Source organism: Canis lupus, chromosome 36 (genome assembly GCF_003254725.2).
Source record: "Canis lupus dingo isolate Sandy chromosome 36, ASM325472v2, whole genome shotgun sequence".
Classification (NCBI taxonomy): domain Eukaryota; kingdom Metazoa; phylum Chordata; class Mammalia; order Carnivora; family Canidae; genus Canis; species Canis lupus.
In genome coordinates this window covers 12270508-12285260 of record NC_064278.1, presented here as the reverse complement: position 1 = coordinate 12285260, position 14753 = coordinate 12270508, and positions in this window count along the sequence as shown.

The following is a 14753-nucleotide window of genomic DNA, read 5'->3' as shown; positions in this document are numbered from 1 at the left end:
ACCTCATCTTCTCTAAAGCTTTTCCTGAGAGAATTCCTGTTTCTGCATTACTGGACTACAGATGGTCACAAAATGTCAAGGGAAATCAGCCCCACAGCGACTGAGGTAAATCCTTTTAAAGGCTCAGTAGAAAGTGAAAAGCACACTAGCACTCAGTGATTTCTCATTTCCTAGAAACTCATTTTATAAATCCCCATGAACAACACAACAAGCTATTTTAAATATAGTAACACAGAAGGGGAGGCTGTAAGTGGATTATCCATATCACATCTTTATGATGCTGAAAGGGAACACAGTGCTCTTATAGGCCAATTAGATCAGCACTTTGCATGCGTGACAGACTGATGTTTAACATTTACAGCAATGTGGGAGAGAAGCAGAAACAAAATCGTCCTATAAATAAACTACTGAACTTTAGCATGTGCCATATTAAGAAATTTTCAATCTTCTTAACTCTGAACCTGTGTGCTTTGAATTATAATGATTTCTGTAGACTTTGCAACAGTTGTGGGCATCATAACCATAATATATTTTGTTCATTCAGCAAATGTTATTGAGCACCTAACAAACGCCAGAACTTTGTCAAATATTCAGATTTTACAGAGATAAATAGTTAAGGGCTTGTCCTTCAAGAGCTCCCACTCTGGCAGAAGCACCTATAGGCTGGCACAATGGTTCTCAGACACAGTGAGTCATAAGTGTTGAACTCTGCAAGTGGGCCACATATACTCCCTCTTCATTTTGTTTCATGGTGATCCCCTTAGTATTTTATTCTTGTTTTTTGGCATTTCAAAGCATCATCTTAATTAAGAACGAGTGCAAGTCCAAAGACTGCAGTAGAAAACCATGAGTTTTACTTAGGAAAAAGCATCATTGTTATGACTACCATCTATCATGTGCATTTAGAAATTAGGCCATGGAGACTACTTAGTCTCACATCAAGAGTTGAAACAGTCATTTATCAGTGGGTTGTTGCTTTCAAAACTGGCTCTTATTTAAGAAATTACATTTGCTGGGTGCCTGGCTGGCTAAGTCAATAGAGAATGTGACTCTTAATCTCAGAGTCATGAGTTCAAGCCCCACATTGGGCATGTAGCCTACTATAAAGAAATTGGGGTGCCTGGGTGGCTCAGTGGTTGAGTGTCTGCTTTGGTTCAGGTTGTGATCCTGGTGTTCTAGGATCAAGTCCCATGTCAGGCTCTTGCAGGAAGCCTGCGTTTCCCTTTGCCTATGTCTCTGCCTCTCTCTGTGTCTCTCATGAATAAATAAAATCTTTTAAAAAATTAAAATTTAATTTCTGGGAGCCTTGGGTGGCTCAGCAGTTGAGCATTTGCCTTTGGCTCCGGGCCTGATCCTGGGGACCCGGGATCGGGTCCCACATCGGGCTCCCTGCGTGGAACTTGCTTCTCCTCCCCTGCCTGTGTCTCTGCCTCTCTCTCTCTGTGTCTCTAATGAATAAATAAATAAAATCTTTTAAAAAATTTATTAAAAAATTAATTTCTTAACAAAAAAGAAAAAAAAGAAGTCACATTTGTAAATGGAGAACGCCTAAAAAGCTAAGTTAAACAGCTAAATTTAACAACTAATATTCTATGAAGCCCTTTAAATTTATCCTAATATTTTCTTTCTGTCCATGCACATAGGAAATAACAAAGAAAACTGACTATATTTAACCCAATTAAAATTTTGCTCCATTTCAAAGAAATTATAATTGCTTCTGAGTTGAAGTAAAACAGTCATGATTTTTTTCTTCCCTATCTATGAACTTGCATCAAGTCCACCCTTGCTCCTTCTCTATAGAACAAGACCTGTCATCCTTTTCTCTAAGGCTGATTCTCTCATTTATACCCCTATTTGCGCACCTTCTGCCACTGTTCATATTTGGCTTTTGTTGGGACCCTACGCTATACGAATTAAATCAGAATCCCTCGGTATGGGACCAGGGTTTAAATACTTTTTAAAACTTTTCCAGGAGATTGTAGTGTGCAGCCAAAGTGAGAACACTGTCCTCTTATTATTTTGGGCATCTTGCTCTATAGTTGTCCAGCATTTCTATTGTATCTTGTCAGAAATATTATCTAGAAGGCAAAATCAGTGTGGAATGTATTTAATCCACTTCATATATTTACTACTCATCAAAAGTCTAAAGACAAAGATTTAGAAAAGACACATCTCAATGTGTATATTTTTGTTGGATAGAGATGCAAATAATTTCTGGCTAGTAGAACTGATAACCCCAGTGATTTATGGTTTGTTAGACATAAACAAGTTTTACATCTCACCTAGTAATCTTATCTTAACTATTTTTGTTGTATTGCTTATAAATATCTTAGTGTTTGGAGGTGCAGGAACAGGTCATAATATCTCATTGCTGCCTTCATTAATTAATGAGTTATATAAAAATCTTTGACTTTATGTTTTCATTTATCTGTTATGACTTTATCTTTATGAAAATTATATTTCAAATACTTATAACTTCTCTCCATTTTTTAGATCCTTCCCAAAGAACATTCCACAATGCCAATATTGATCTAATGTTAAAAATTAAGTAATAAAACGAACTCTTAAAAAGGAAGAACTCCCTATCTTACTTCTCCTCTGCAAAAGCCCTTGAAAGGATTGTCTACTGTCACTACCTCCCCTTCATTACTTCTCACTTGCACCTCAATTCACCCCAATTCAGCCTCTGCTTCTACTGATTTATTGTATTGATCTTGCTGTGGTGTCAATCTCATCAGTATCCTCCTTGCTGTTTAAATCAATGGACACATCTCAGTCTTTAACTCACTTAACACTCTGGGATCTTTCCTCCTGTTGAAATTATCTTCCTCCCTAGGATTTTCTGACATTTTACTCTTGATTTTTCTCCTACCTCTCTGGCCATTCTGATTTCTTTCTCATTCTGTCATAGTTCTCTTCTCTCTAAGTATATAGATAATCTCATCTTCATGATTTCCATCTATACAATCTACCCAACCTACCCAAAATATATAATTTTCTTAACTCTGTAATTACTAAGAAAATTGAATATGTAGCCTAAAAATCCTCCTAAAGAAACATCTAGGGGATCCCTGGGTGGCTCAGCAGTTTAGCGTGGCCTTCAGCCCAGGGTGTGACCCTGGAGACCCAGGATCGAGTCTTGACAGGCTCCCTGCATGGAGCCTGCTTCTCCCTCCGCCTGTGTCTCTGCCACTTTCTCTCTGTGTCTCTCATGAATGAATAAATAAAATCTTAAAACAAAGAGGGAGCACTTCCTTAACTTGACAAAAAGCATCTATGAAAAACACTAACATGACGCTTAATGGTGAACAAAGCAGTGATGTCTATTCTTACCGGTCTGATTCAAGATAATATGGTACCAGATAATATAGTACTAGAGGTTATAGCCAATACCAATGACAAATAAAGGAAATATAAGCATACACCCTGGAAAGGAAAAAAATAACACTGTTCCTATTTGCAGATGACATTGTTGTCTACTTTAGAAAATACCAATTTACACACCAAAACAACTCCCTAGAATTAAAAAGTGAGTTCAGCAAAGTCACAGGATATAAAACACACACACACACACACACACACACACACTGTATTTCTTTCTTTCCTTCTTTTTTAAGATTTTAGTTATTTATTCATGAGAGATACAGTGAGAGAGAGAGAGAGAAAGAGAGAGAGGCCCGATGTGGGGTTCTATCCCGGGACTCCAGGATCACGCCCTGAGCCAAAGGCAGATGCTTAACTGCTGAGCCACCCAGGAGTCCCACTGAATTTCTTTATACTAGCAATGAACACTTGGACAGTGAAATTAAAAAAAAGAATATAATTTATAATTGTTCAAAAGTGAAATATTTAGGTTCAAGATGTTCAAAAATGAAATATTTAGGTGTAAATATAACAAACCATGTACAAGACTTAGATACTAAAAAGTACAAAACACTGATGAAAGAACTAAAAGAAGATCTAAATAAATGGAGAGACATATTGTGTTCAGGATTTAGAAGACAGCCAAGATGCCAATTCTGCTTAAATTAATAGACAGGTTTAACAAATTCCTATAAAAACAAGAGCTATGTTTTGGTAGATACAGTCAAGTTTATTCCAAAATAGAGAAATCAAAGAAACTGGAATAGCTAAAACAATTTTGTAAAAAAAAATAAATAAAGGAGAGGAATCGACCTTATTTTAAGAATTATTATATAGCTATAGTAATCAAGACAGGTAGGCACATAGATTTATGAAACAGAGTATACAACTTAAAAAAAAGCCCATAAAAATAAGCCCACCAATTTTTGACAAAGGTACAAAAGCAATTCAATGGAGGAAGCATAGCTTTTAGCTTTTTCAACAATTACTGGATCTGAACATCAATAGGCAAAACAACAACAACAACAACAACAACAACAAATGAACAAGTGATGAAAAACCTCAAGGTGTCTAAACCCTATAGCTTACACAGAAATTAAATAAAAATGAATCATGCACTTAAGTGCAAAATGTACGAACTACAAAACACTTAGAATATAAACATAGAGGAAATTCCTTAGGATCTAGAATTAGGTGAAGAGTTCTTAGAGTTGACACAAAATAATGAACCACAAAATAAAATTGATAAGTTAGACTGCATTAACATTAAAAATTTTGCTCAGCTAGAGACCTTGTGGAGAGGGTGAAAAGATAACAGACTGGGAGAAAGTATTTGCAAATCACATATCAAGTGGCTGGTATAAAGACCTCTTAAATTCAACAGAAAAAAAAAAAAAAACCACCCAAAATTCAGTGAGAAAATGGGTAAAAGTCACAAAGAGATATTTCACCTCAGAAAATATACAGATGGTAATAAGCACATGAAAAGATGTTCATTATTAGCCATCAGGGAAATATAAACTAAAACTCAGTAATTATCACAACACTCTATCAGAATGGCTAAAAAAAATGGTATTAATTCCAAAAGGGCAGGCAAGGCTGTAGAGAAACTGGATCATTTATACATTGTTAGTGGGAATGTATAATGGTGCAGCCATTTTCATAAGCATTTGGCAGTTTTTTAAAAAAACCTATGCGTGAAACTACCATACAATCCAACATGTGTACTTTTGAGTATTTATCCTAAAAAAATTAAAATTTCTGTTTATGTAAGAATCTGTACATGCATGTTCATAGCGCCTGTGATTTGTAATAGCCCATAACTATAATTAACACACATCCTTAACTTGTGAATGGTTAAACAAACAGGTGGATCCATACCATGTAATACTTTTCAGCCATAAAAAGAGACATATATTCAACAACTTGGATGGATCACCAGAAAGTTATGCTGAATGAAAAAAAGCCAATTGTAGAAGGTTAAAAACTGCATGACTCCTCTATAAACATTCCTGAAATGAGAAGATTATAGAAATGGAGAACAGATAAGTGTTAATCAAGGATTGAGGAGATAAAAGTAGGTGTAACTGTGAAAGAAAAAAGGACAGATCTATGCGGTGAAGGTGACATTCTGTATCTTGTATCAATATGAATACCCTGGTGTGATATCGTACTAGAGTTTTTGCAAGATGTCATTGTTGGGGGAAACACAGTAAAGGGTGCACAGGATCTCTATTACTTCTTACAACTGTGTGTAAACCTACAATTTTCTCAAAATGAAGCTTAATGAAAAATGAATTTACTAACTCATTTGATAATTAGTTATTAATTAAATGTATATTTTTACGAAGAGTCTGGTTTGCTTCCTCTCTTTTCCCTTTGCTCATTTTATTTCTTAAATTCCACATATGGGTGAAATCATATGGTATTTGTCTTTCTCTGACTTATTTCATGTAGCATAATACTTTCTAGTTTCATTCATGTTGTTGATACATATATATCTATATATCACCTCTTCTTTTTCCCTTCATCAGTTAGTGTACACTTGAGTTGTTTCTGTAATTTGGCTATTGGAGATAATGCTGCTATAAACATCAGGGTGCATGCATCTCTTCGAATTAGTGGTTATGTGTTCTTGGTGTAAATACCTAGTAATGCAATTGCTGGATCATAGAGTAGTTCTATTTTTAACTGTTTGAGGAATCTATACGCTGTTTTCCAGAGTGACTGCACCAGTTTGCATTCCCACCAACAGTGAAATGGGGGTTCCTTTTCTCTACTTCCTCGCCAAAACCTGTTGTGTCTTCTGTTGTTGATTTTAGCCATTCTGACGGGTGTGAGATGATATCTCATTGTCATTTTGATTTGTGTTTCCCTGATGATGAGCAATGTTGAGTGTCTTTTCATGTCTGTTAGCCATCTGGATGTCTTTTTCGGAAAAATTGTCTGTTCATGTCTCCTGCTCCTTTTTAATTGGATTAATCATTTTGGGGGGCGTGGAGTTTCATAAGTTTCTTATATAGTTTGAATACTAGCTTCTTACCAGATATGTCAGGTGTAATTATCTTTGCCCTTTCTGTAGGTTGCCTTTTAGTTTTCTTGATAATTTCATTCACAGCACAGAAAGTTTTAATTTTGATGTAGCCCCAATAGTTTATTTTTGGGCTTTTCTTTTTCTTGTCTCAGGAGACATACCTAGAAAGAAGTTGCTATGGCCCAGGTCAAAGATGTTACTGCCTGTGTTCCCTCTAGGATTTTAATGGTTTTCTGCCTCACATTTAGTTCTTTAACCCACTTTGAATTTATTTTTATGGTTGGTATGAGAAAGTGGTCCAGTTTCATTTTTTTGAATGCTGCTGTCCAGTTTTCCCAGCACCATTTGTTGAAGAGACTGTCTTTTCCGCATTTTCTCCTGCTTTGTTAAATGACCATATAGTTATGGATTCCTTTCTGCATTTTCTGTTCTGTCCTATTGATCTATGCACCTGTACCATACTGTCTTGATCACTACAGCTTTGTAATATAACTTGTAATCCAGAAGTGTGATGCCTCCAACTTTGCTTTTTCTTTTTCGGGGCTGTTTTGCCTATTCTGGTATTCTTTTATTAATGTGGTGTATCACATTGATTGATTTGCAAATTGAACCACTCTTGCATCCCAGGAGCAAATCTCACTTGATCACCGTGAATGATTCTTTTCATGTATTCCTGGATTCAGTTTGCTGGTATTTTTTCAGAAGGTTTGCATCCATGATCATCAGAGATATCGGCCTGTCATTCAAGTCTTTATCAGGTTTTGGTATCAGGGTAATGCTGGTTTTCCTTCCATTTATGTTTTTTTGGAATAGTTTGGGAAGCATCGGTATCAGCTCTTCTTCAAATGTTTGGTAGAATTCGCCTGCAAAGCCATCTGGCCCTGGCCTTTTGTGTGTGTTGGGAGTTTTTTGATTACTGACTGCTGATTTCCAGTCTATTCAAGTTTTCTATTTGTTCCTGTTTCAATTTTTGTAGCTTATATGTTTGTAGGAATTGATCCATTTCTTTTAGGTTGTCCAATTTCTTGATGTGTAGTTTTTCATAATATTCTTTTATGATTGTATTTCTGTGGTGTTGGTTGTTATGCCTCTTCTCTCATTTGTGATTTTATTTACTTTGGGTCTTTTCTCTTTTCTTTTTGATAAGTCTGGCTAGAAGTTTATCAATTTTATTATTTTTTTCAAAGAATCAGCTCCTGGTTTTATTGATCTGTTCTATTGATTTTTTTTTAGCTCTTGTATCACTTATTTCTGCCCTAATCTTTATTAATTCCTTCCTTCTGATGGCTTTACGCTTCTTTGTTTCTTGTTTTTTTTCTACCTCCCTAAGGTGTAAGGTTAGGTTGTGTTTTTGAGATTTTTCTTGCTTCTTGAGGTATGCCTGTATTACTATCTACTTCCCTCTTAGGACTGCTTTTGCTGCATCCCAAAGGTTTGGGACCAGTTATGTTCTTATTTTCATTTCTTTCCATGTATTTTTTAATTTCTTCTTTGATTTCCTGGTTGACCCACTCACTGTTTAGTGGCATGTTGTTTAATCTCCATGCATTTGTGGTCTTTCTGCAATAACTATAGAGAACAAACTGATTGTTACCAGAAGGGAGGTAGATGGTGAGGGGAAGGGAGACCAGTAAAATAGGTGACAGGGATTATAGAATGCAATTGCTGGGATGAGTATGGGGTGTTTTGTGAAAGTGCTGATTCACTATATTGTACACCTGAAACTAATATTACACTGTATGTTAATTAACTGGAATTTAGATAAAAACTTAAAAAACAAAGAAGAAAACATAACAATATGAAAAATTTGAAATAACACAAGTATGGATCATGTATTACTCATCAAATATATTTTGCTAATTAAAATAGTTTAATTTTTAAAGATGTAGGTTTAGCTATTCAAATCTATTAATTCAATACTTCATAGATCAATATAGCAAAAAATATTTGTTGAGGAACTTGGTTTTACATTTAGTAAACATTTATATTGGTGATTTCATCATTTGGAGTAGCGGTTTGTGAGCTAAGGGTAGGAGCAGAATACGGATAATTGAATATTATAAAGAGGTAATGTGAGTGACCAAGAAAGCCATTTGAAAGTAGCTGTGATGATATAAATCCATCATAACTATGGTTGAGTCAACTGACTTAAGTCATACATATACCTAACACTACTAGTGATAGTAAAAACTCAATTTAAAGTAGGAAGAAATAAAATAAGCAACACTAAAATAAAACTACAAAAACACAATATTTAACCAGCAGTTACTTATTTGGAAACTGCAATTATTAAGAACTCAGAAAGGCACATAAAAACAAATATTTCTAGGAAGCCAAGAAATGTCACTAAGTTCAAACAATAAAGTACAAGCATTTGATTCAGTTCATTACTTTATTCATTTAATTTTACTTCAGAAAAAAATTTCAAATAGCTTGGTTATTTGATGTGTTAGAAGTGGAAAATTAGAATCTGTGAAAGTATATAAATGTAAATTGAGAACACTCTGCAAGCTTAGTGGCTCTATGGGGGGAAGGTATCAAATTGTTATGTAGAGTTGGTAAAAGTGTGAAGGCGAACTTGTAATTTTTATTCTATATGCGCTGGTACTTTTTTTAACTTTTTGCCAGTGTGGTTTTTTCCCACTAATTTTAAAATGAATAAAGTGGAAAATAAAAATGAAACCTAAAAAATACTTATAAGTTCTATTGCAAAAAGTAAGATGATTATTCCAATCAGGTAAAAATACTAAAACCTTTCATGAGAAAATCCATGAGAATAAAAGACAAAAACTTCTTGTTAAGAATTAATCATAGGAGAGGGTCAGTTCATGTGAGCTGGTGTGCTGGTAGCTTAGATTTTGTTCTCAAGCAAAATCCAAATGAATACTTTGTAAGAGAAATTCTAAAGGAGCCCTAACAATAACTATAACATTCAAGGTTTCACTAGGAGTGTCAGCTGAATCCCTTTTCCAACAAGAGGAATACAGATTAGGGCAGAAAAACAATTTGTGCTGGTAATAATGCAGTTGCTTTATCAAGTCTAGTGATAAGAGTAGCTATATTTAAAATTAGCTATATCTTGGCCTTGGCATTTATTTATTTTTCTATAAAGCTTCTCATAAGCATGAGTTTTTATATGGCTGGGCAAGGACACAGCTCATGTTTGACACCATTTAGTTAAAAGTGTTTTCTGACAAATGAATTTCTGTATTTCCTTAGGTATAACTACTTTATGAAAGGTTTCTGTAGAACCAAACTATAAAGAGTAATCTGTTTTTCTACTCTGTAATAACATCTGGTCAAATAACAGCTTTCTTGTAGCCCAGAGCATTCTGTAATATTGGCTAAGTCTGTTTTCTGGCTTTGGGCAACATAAATTCCTGGAAGCAACAGTGACTTTCTAAATCTCAAGATTTGTTGGAAAAGCCTGTTTGGGTAAGAAATATAGAAAGATTTTACTGTGCAAATCCAGAAGAGGCCAATACCACAGAGCAACAGCAAAGAAAAAAGAAAAGCTAAAGCAAGTTTTGTCTGTGATAGACCATTATCCTCTTCAGAGAGCATAGCTAATGATTTTCAATTTGGAAAAGAAAAAAAAGCCAATTCTCCCAAGTACTGTGCCAGAATAAGATACAATTCTTTCTTTGAAAGTAATAATAATAAAAAGTTAATCTGGTAGACTGCAGTAGGCAAAATCCAATGGGCTTTATTCTTTTTATTTATAGGAATTAATCTTTTGTCTGACAGGCCAGTTATTATATATATATATATATATATATATATATATATATATATATATATATTCAAGAGGTAAAGAATAAGACCTGAATCTCAAAGGGAAAAATTATTCACTTGGAAACCAAATAGTGGTAGAAACAAAATCTACTTAAACAAAGTCTACTATATCCTGTAGAGAGACAAGAATTCAAGGTGGGAGGAATGTGACACTGTACATGAAGTTCAAATGCAGAGGGGGTATGTAATAAAAACTGAGTTGATGGTCTCTTAGGGTTTCTGATCTTGCCAAAGATGGATTTTTTAAAATGGGGATTAAAGGAGAGTATATATTACAAATTTTTCTATCTAAAGAATTGATATTGTCACCATTTTAAATGCTAGATTTATTTTTTGAGATATTTTATTTATTTACTCATGAGAGTCACAGAGAGAGGCAGAGACATAGGTGGAGAGAGAGCCTGATGAGGAACTTGATCCTAGGACCCCAGGATTATACCCTAAACTAAAGCCAGACACTCAACCACTGAGCCACCTAGGCATCCCTTAAATGCTAGATTTATAATGAAACTCTTATAGTAATATATCTAGGTTAATGATAGAGTAAGTGTAGTTTTCACACATAGCACGTTTTCAAGCTTTAACTATAATTCTTAGTTGTCTTGAAGCTAATTGCTTCTTTATAATGTTTATTTGCATGTTAAGTTGTTTATATGCATACCAGTGTGCATACTTTTGCAGTTATTCCTGACAGAAAGTGGTTCCCACATAGTCATGTTAAGGTTGTAAAGATGGTCAATGAAAAAGAATGAGCTCAAGCTCAAAGGATTCTTTTCTTTAGGGTTCTGATTATTTCATTCCATCATCCACATTTTGTAGTGCCCCTCCATGTCTCACTGCTCTGTTTCCACATTCTCCAGCTTGCTCCCTGTGAATTGGTGTCCTCAATAATCCAATCAAGTAGTTATTAACCAAGGTTCAACAAGCTCTCCATTACTTCCCTACTTGAGCAATTAAACCCTTCAGCTGAGATCACTAATGAGTACTAGGGCAACCTGGACACAGACTGTGAAATTCATCTTGACCAGATAAGCACTCATTTTTTACTTCCAGAAATGCTGATGCCATCTCCTCTATTCATGTCCTAGAAACACATCAACTCCTCTACTTCCCAGTCTTCTCCCCAACAATAACCCAAGTTTAAAAAGATGCACATTATGGAGGTTTAATAAACAGTTTTTGGATGGATGGATGTATGGATGGATGAATGAATGTGTTATATTTTATATAATCATATTTTGAGAACTCTTCAGTTGTGTCATTAATTTTTTTTGGTTGAAATTACCTTGAGTACTTCAATAACAAATTTTGAAAAAGTGTATGAGTAAAAGGTAAGTCTTTCTTCTACCACAGAGCTCAGAAACTACTCTCAAATACTTTTCTACTCATAGACAATGCATATAAAAGTATGTATATATGTACTCAAATAATTTTGCTATATTTTGCAAATAAGATTACACTCTTCACACAGTCCTGTATTTTAATTTTTATTTAACAATACATCTTGTAAATTATTTTTTTATTTATTCATGAGAGACAGAGAAAGAGAGAGAGACAGAGAGAGAGAGAGAGGCAGAGACACAGACAGAGGAGAAGCAGGCCCCATGCAGGGAGCCCAACGTGGGACTCAAGCCTGGGACTCCAGGATTATGCCCTGGGCCGAAGGCAGGTGCCAAACCACTGAGCCACCCAGGATCCCCTCTTGTAAATTATTTATATCATCACATATAGACTCTCTTCATTTTTTCACAACTAGATAGTATTGCAATGTATGAAATACATAATAGTTTTAAATTGTATATGTACCATAACTTATTTTTCTTGCAAGGAATGAGGAGATGTATTAAAACATGATGCTATCCAGGACATGGGAGGAGGGAATTACTAATGATGGAAGGAGTAAGGGGAGGGTAGAAGTCTGAAGATCAAAGTAACACACACAGACCTGACAAGAGGGAGCTCTTTGATTTCACACAACCAGTATTTCCTGAGTGATTATTGCAGGCAAGATGCTGACTTGCTTTTAATCTAGAAAGACAAATGACAGTTCGGCACAACATATGCTCAGTCCCAGGTGAGTGATTATAGACTGTAATTGCTAAAGGAGTCTGCTGAAAATATTAACACTACATGTAGCTTTCTTCTGAAGCCAAGGGAAAGTACCATAGTTTTTAGTGGTCTGTGTCCATGGGGGACAGTTTGGGCTACTAAGTGGGAGAGGATCTTCTCAGGATAATAATCTAGACAGGCTAGCATGTCACATATGGTTCAATAATTTCCATGCAACTATTACATTTTTTATCATTCATATAAATTCTGAACTTTAGAGATTTTATGTACCTTGATAAAATAGGAAATTTGAAAAAATTCTAAAGAAGTGAATGTTCCCAAAGAACTTTATACCAGTTAACCATCCTAGCCATAGCCAGATGTCTTTGTACAATATTTCATAATTTATATGTTTGTAAACACATATCTGATTTTGCAATTTTTTTTCTATTTGACATGTGGTATAGTGGGAAAATCATAGTTTGAGGGATCAGATAAGCCTGGGTTCATATCTCAATTCAACTATTCGCTGGTTGAATCATATCTGTGAAGATTCTCCTGATCTCAGTTCTCAATATTGTTGTGAAGAGTAAATGAGGTCATCTGTACAAGAATCTTGTTGAGTTAAAAACATAAAACACGGGTGTTATGCTAAATGTTGGCAAATTGAACTCCAATAAAAATTTAAAAAAAAATAAAAAAAACATAATGGCGCCTGCCTTTGGCCCAGGGCACAATCCTGAAGACCCAGGATCGAATCCCACGTCGGGCTCCCGGTACATGGAGCCTGCTTCTCCCTCTGCCTGTGTCTCTGCCTCTCTCTCTCTCTCTGTGACTATCATAAATAAATAAAAATTTATAAAAAAAAAAAACATAAAACACACATATGCATTGATAGATATATATCAATGCATGTAAATTTATATATGCAATTATAAAATATATTTTACATAAATTATTTATATTTCATTAGTATTGTTTAATATATTATTTTATAATATGGCATCACAAGCTAATATAACTAATTTTATATATATTACATCATTATTTCCAAGAGTTTAAATCAAAAAACTGTGATACAAGTTAAAGCTAGTATACTATAGAATAAGGAATTAATTTTCACTTTTAGAACTACTTGCACAAATATCTTCTGCTCTAACATCCATTGTACAATCATGTTATTATGAGATTAATAAAACATTTAATTCTGGTTACTTTTCCAGGCAATATGTATATCAGATTTTGAAAAAACTTGCTGTTATAGTCTTTTTATACTTCAATTAAAATTCACTCTTCTTCAGTAAAATTCACTATTCTTCACTTTCCAGATAAGTATCTGGCTTGTAATTTGCTTAAGTCACTCTCTACAATTCACAAGTAATCATCAACATAATAATCATTTTATAACTATGTTTTTTCTTACAGCCAATCCCTGGATAAACCACAATGGGACCAAGGCATTGGCATATTTAATTGTGTAATCTGTACATGATGTAGTCAAGAAGCCCAAAAAGTTATTAAAGATAATTGGCAAGAATTATTATAGTGTCCAAGAAATGCTGCTCTATTGGGAATGATTTTTAGATTCAACATAGAAACTAAATTCAGAATGCAATCCAGGGACAGATCACAGTCAACTGCAATGCCACATAGGGAAAAATACCTTTCCTCAAAAAGTATATTATTTGGCAGAATGTCTTTTATAAACTGTTTTGGTTTTAGTGTTACTATTGTGCAGTTCTTTGTGATTAAGATTAGAATGTGCTTGAGACATAAGAGTGCAATAATAAGGTCTTTCTTCAAGCATAAAAATACTACTTGCAGATGGAGAGATTAAGAAAACTCTGCTATTGTTATTGAAACCCATGATACTAAAAAGTAAGCATATAATATTATAGGATATGAACCATGTGGTACTCAAGAAAAAAGAATGTACAAACAAAATGTGGTAATGAAGAGCATAACATGCAGAAGAGGCCATCACTGAGATGCTCTAATCCAGAATTTACTTTCAATGATGGTAGACTAGCTGAAAAGCTGGGCAAATATTTAAAAGTTTTTGAAGGCATTGGAAAGCTTTAAAAGTAGTGTAGATATATAGAGCTAAGATCCAAGAAAAGGGAACCCAGAAAGATGAGCCATATATTTGAGGCTTCTTGTCTCCTAGAGTTAGCTGCTGCTGATACTATGAAAGGTGGTAGAGAGACAAAGAAGTTGAGCAGGGCTTCAGGCAAACTGTGGAGGCCACAATAACAAGTAATGTGGGTTTGGATTTCCTCAAGGAGGGATGATTTAGTAAATGTTCCAGGCTTTGAGATTGAATCTTGAAGTACTAGAAGCTAAAAGGAAGGATAAACTGACAATTGACTAACACTAAAAAGGAAAAATAATCTGTTTCAAATTATCTCAATCTCTAATTGGGTCGTGATGATCTGGGATGTCTAATATCCATAGTAGCCTTCTGGATATAATTATTAATTGTTTCTGGAAAAAAACCTTCAATAATCATAGT